The sequence below is a fragment of the Crinia signifera genome, chromosome 1, assembly GCF_055691185.1.
Source record: "Crinia signifera chromosome 1, ASM5569118v1, whole genome shotgun sequence".
NCBI lineage: Eukaryota > Metazoa > Chordata > Amphibia > Anura > Myobatrachidae > Crinia > Crinia signifera.
The window spans coordinates 374,402,779-374,408,834 of NC_139217.1; positions in this window are offsets into that span (position 1 = coordinate 374,402,779).

The window sequence follows — 6,056 nt, forward strand, 5'->3', positions numbered from 1 at the left end:
AGAGGCAGTTTGGCACATAGGAAGAACTGAAAGTAATTGGTCCATTAGCCCGTGGCTGTCAGTGTTTGCTGTGAGACCCAGGGAGTTTGTGTGCTTCACCGATACCTACTTGTTTGAAAGGTAGACGGTCATTAGGTCGTCCCATATTAGGTCAACATCCATTGAGTCGATACATGAAATAGGTCTACATGCCTGGAAGGTCGACACAAGCATTAGGTCGACAATAGGAAGGTCAACATGTTTTTTTATGAGCCAACAGGCGGTATTTCATGCCCTACCATCCACTAGGGCGTGGAGGGAGAAGAGAATAGAATAATGTCCTGAGCACAGCGAGCCATGCCAGGAAATGCGGTGCACTTAGATGGTATCTATGTCGACTATGTCAACATTCGGGGGAAAGAACGTGAAATCCTAATTTCAACCTTTTCACTGTAGACCTTGCCATTGTCGACCTAATGCTTTTGTCAACCTTAGCCATGTCAACCTATTTCATGTGTCGACCAAATGTATATAGACCTAATATGGGCTGCCCCAACGACCCATAGCCATTAGCAAGGCAGCATTTTATGACAGCACCACTCTTGCGAGTCACCAAGCTCTACAGTACAACCCCTCCACCTCATACTAACGCACTTACATGTGTTGGACAGGCAGCCTTCTATGACAGCGACACTCTTGAGAGTCACAGAGCTCTACATGTACAATCCATTTAAATATGTACATTACCTGGCTTGTAATCCTGATTTTATGTTAGTGACGTGTGTTTGAAATGACCAAACAAAGTAATTAGGGTATCCAGCACCTAGGTTGACAGTCACTAATTGGGGAAACGGTCATTTGCTCTACAGCATGATGGTCGACATGGGTCTAGGTCGGAAGGTCATTAGTTTGACATGTCTAGGTCGCCAGTGAAAAGGTTGACATGGGGTTTTTCTCAACTGTTTTTTTGAGCCGACAGGCGGTATTTCATGCCCTACCATCCACTATGGCGTGGTGGGAGAATAAAATAGTGTGCCGAGCGCAGTGAGGCACGGTGCCCGACGCATCACGACTGTGTTGACATTCAAGTTAAAAAAACTGAAAAACCCCATGTCGACCTTTTGTCTGTCGACGTAGACATTGTCGAACTAATGACCTTTCGACCTAAAACCATGTCAACCTAGACAAATGTTGACCTAATGACTGTCGACCATCATGCTGTAGACCTGGGGTAGCCAACCCTAGTCCTCGAGAGCTACCAACAGTGCATGTTTTGCAGGTCTCCTCACAGAATCACAAGTGAGCTAATTAGCTCCATCTGTGTATCTTTTAAAATGTGTCAGTGATTCATGAGTGCAGCAGCTAGGTTGTCTGGAAAATGTGAACTGTTGGTAGCTCTCGAGGGCTAGGGTTGGCTACCACTACTGTAGACCAAATGATCGCAACCCACTAGTTCAACCACTATTGGTTGATAATGACTAGGTCGCCACCTAAGAATGGTCGACATACCTTAGGTCAGTGCTCTCCAACCTTTTTTGGGGTGTGAGCTACCCGTGACAAAGTAAACCACCCGAAGAGCTACTAAAATAAAAAATGTGCCCAATAACCAAATAATGCCCACATTATGCCACACACTGTAATGCCCTTGACACCTTATGCCATATACCATGCACGCCAAAAAAAAAAAAAAGCCACATGGGGTGCGTCAAATGAAAATGGGGGAGGGATACACATATGCCCCCAATATTGCCAGATAAACATATGCTCCCACTGTGCCGAGTATGCTTGCACAGTGCCAGCCACAAGTATGCCCCCCCCACAGTGCCAGCAATGCCCCCACAGTGCCAGCCACAAGTATGCCCCACCGTGCCAGTTTCCCAACAGCAGCACACTCACCATTGTTGTTGCTGCTGCCGGGAGAGTACAGTCTGGTGTCCCCCTGCAGTGTCGCTGTCCAGTGTGTCGCTGCTTCCCTTCTCAGGGAAGGAGAACACAGCACACCGCGCATCTCTCCTTCCCTTCGCTTCCTTGTGACTGGGCCGTGCGCCAATCAAAGCTCGCGGGCCGGCTCCTGATTGGGAGCTCAGGAGGAGAAGGGATGGAAGCGGCGGCATATAATGGAGGGGCAGACGGCAGAGTGGTCGAGCCACCCGATTCGCTGCCGCGAGCTACTGGTAGCTCACGAGTGACGGGTTGGCGACCACTGCCTTAGGTCAACACAAGCATAAGGTAGACAGTTTTTTTTTTATGTAGACTGAATTGGTTCATACTTTACTATCCAAGTGGGCATACAGTAGAGTGAGAATATATTAGTGTGCCGAGTGCAGCGAGGCACCATTCCTGAAGCATGGCGAGTACAGCGGTACACTTTTATGATGCCCGTGTCAGCATAGACACAAAAAAACATGATTAAAAATCATGTTGACTTGATTGTCGACCATTTCCATGTCAAACTATGGGATGTCAAGCATTTTAGGTGTCGACCGAGTCACGGTCAACCATTAGTTGCCATTAACAGTAATTAGTGGCCATATATTGACTCTTTACTGATAATCATAAAAAGCACTCCCTACAATGACAAAAAAAAAGTCTACGGTCTAAATCTGGGATCACTTTTCCCTCCCATTGAAATCAATGAATGTTGACATTAGCCCAAACTGTGTACAATCGGGTGATGTCTACTGTGATGTCCTCTGGGGAAAGATGGACATGTGTGTGCTGTATATTAACTAGTTATAGAATGTCACGGTCACACAGTTTTAGGCGTTAGATGCTGTCAGCCAGTGCATTGCTTCCAGGAGCAGAAATAGCTATACACTGTCACAGGACAGTGGATTTATAGGTTAGTAATCCCTAAATAATGAGGGGTGTGGACTGGATCAATATGGAGTAGGTCATGTGTAACCACACTCTCCAGCCCAAGTCTTCTGGCATAACTGACTCCTGTGCTTCCTGCCATCACTGTTGACACTACACCTATCCCCGATGCATTGCCTGCAGTCTCCCTGTTTGACTGATGCCTGGTAATTTCAATGGCTCTCTGCAGTTTCCGCATGGTGTTGCCACTTCTCTCGTGCAACATTGGAAAACAGGCTGAGCCAAGTGTCTCCTTTGGCTGCGCTGGCACTTAGGCAGTGGTAGCTACCCGCACTGCTGTTTGTCTCCAAGGCCTGACAAGCTGACTAGTGGGACCCCTGGTTGTGAAACAGTCAGTAGAACTCACACCACCAGCTGGTGCCTTCTACTGTTACCCAGACTTTTCTTTAGTCTACTGGAAGCTTTCTGGTGCACTCTTACCTCTGCTAATAGGATATTGTATTAAGTGTGTGTATTTGTATATCATTTTTATTATTACAATACTTACAGTCCTTTAACTTTCTTCAGTCTTTACTCCTATCTTCAGTTACCACATATGGTCAGTGATCATCGCTTTGGATGCTGCTAATGAATTTGATTCTGTTGAATGGTTGTTTTATTCCTAGAACCTGGATATCCCCAGCTCTTTCCATCTTAGATAACACACCATTTCCCATGATCAATTTGTTTATACTAAATATAAGTTGTACGTGGTAAACCTTATACACCTTCAGTGTTCAAGAAACACATACACCACCCATGCCTTTAGCAACAATCTTCTATATGGGTACCAGATGAAAAAGTAGATTTCAACTTTTAATGAGTTATTTTTCCTCGCATGTCCTCCTCTTCAGATCCCAGCTCAAGATGGACAACCTCAGCGTGTTATATAACCCATGGGTACAGATCAATCAAGGAGGCGTGTGTCAATAAAGTTCCCTATATAAAGTAACTTAGTGCTCGTAAAAACGCAACCATGTGAAGTTAGTGTACACCGGGCAGACCTTTCACCCGTGGAACATGTTCCGGGAGTTCCACTAGATCAGTGATGGCTAACCTTGATACTCCAGCTGTTGTTGAACTACAAATCCCAGCATGCACTGCATCAGTTTCAGCATGGCCAAATAGCAAAACTGAAGCAGGGCATGCTGGGATGTGTAGTTCTACAACATCTGGAGTGTCAAGGTTAGCCATCACTGCACTAGATGGATTCTCTGATGTCTGAGTGCTTGAGTTCCTGGTGTGACTTCCTGTTGGTGGAAGCCATGGATACACAATTAGTAGGCAATTTTAGATGACAACGTCACAGATGGTTGGCAATTGGGTTGGGCAGCAAAACCTGGAGTTCAGGTGAGCTACAATGCCTCCTAAACAAAATCAATCTATGATGATAAGGGACTATTCTGACCACCTTTGTGTCTTGTTCTATATAGTTATATTTTGTTGTTAGATACCAATGTTTTAGACATTGGTTATAGGTATATTATTACCAATTGTGTGCTTCAATTTATTTTGCTTTCTTGCTTGTCTTTCTATGTATGTAAACACTGAAAATGTTTTGAGCAGATCGACCCGATTATATAATGTAAAAAAAAAAAAATTGGCTATAAACAAACTTGCTAATCTTGCTGCTCAGGGATCCAACTTGATAAATATGTAGCTGCATTGAACAAATTCCTGTGCCTAAGTCAAGTGACTTTTAAACAAACAAAGAAAGATAGGGCAGCGCTGAATCGGAATATAATATTATTTAAAATGTATTACCAATAGCAATAATTATTTTGTCATAAATCACACAGATCACCGGCCGGTAATAATCATAAAAAAACAAATCACTTTATAAGGAGGTAATCCATGGGTTAATTTGTTAGTGCAACATGATAGGAAGCATGATAGAAAGAAACAGCTGTTATAAATGCTCTCTATTTTAGCTTAATTAGTCCAGTTTTGGGGTTTTTATTGTCGTTACTATGGAGAATGACTGCAGTACAGTTGAAAGAAAGCAAATTTTGATGCCTGAGCTCTAAGAAGCTTTAACTTGCTAGTCTTCCCTTGAGGTTGCTTGTCCAGGACCTTGGCGTCCTGGACAATGATTATTACCGGGGGTGCTGGACGCGTTCCCGACAGTCGAGATGCCGACAGTCATTTACCCGACGTCGGGATCCCGACTGTCAAAACGCCGGGTGCCCGACGGCCACCCGCTATTTTCCCTTGTGGGGGTCCACGACCCCCATAGAGGTAGAATAGAATAGGTGGCTCGCGTAGCGAGCCACCGTGCCCGCAAGGGGCTTTTTTGCGCTTGTCATGCTGTCTGAGTCCGGGCAGTCGGGATCCCGACGTTAGGCTAATGACTGTCGGGATCCCAACTGTCGGAACCCCATACCACACCCATTACCGGCCGGTGATCTGTGTGATTTGTCAAATTAATTATTGTTATTGGTAATACATTTTAAATAATATTATATTCAGATTCAGCGCTGCCCTATCTTTGTTTGTTTGTCTTATTGGTAATTAAAAGGGTTGGAGTATTTCCCTTTTAAGGACTGCTGCCGATTCGGAATTGTTTTAATATAGATTTGCGCTTTGTCATACGGCTTGTTTCGACTTAACAACCCTGGCACTGGGCAGGGAGGATGTATTACTGTATTAAGTTGGTAGTGGTCTTCAGTTATGATTCCAATATTTCAGTATATGTGACCCAAAACCAACCCAATCCCCAATAATAATAGGACAAGCTCCCTGTATGTAATGTTTTTAGTATCAGGGCAGTAATACCCAACAGGCAGCCATCCTGAAAGGCAGACAGGAGACTTGGTAAAGGCATAACTGGGCAAACATGGCAGCCATATTACTGATGAGAGCAATACTGTTTAAGCCACATGAAGGGGGAGGGACAGAGATCCCGGTGCTGGCTATAGAGAGACAGGGGACTTCTATTAGATTTGTCCCCTGTATTTCTGGAACCAGAACTGGCTCAAAGAGCCTGGAGCTAATGATACGCATAAAATAAAATTTTACACAAATAAGCATCGCACGGATCGAAGTGATCCATGTGATACTTCATGATCATCCTTCTTTGACTCCGGTTTATACAACCATGATCTAATTTGTGTTCACCTTCTCTGTAGTACAGCATGTTATACTGTGCGTGTATTCAATAAAAATGAATCAAAGCAGAAAAGTTTGCTGGTGGATTTCATTATCCCAAATTTAAGAGTTCC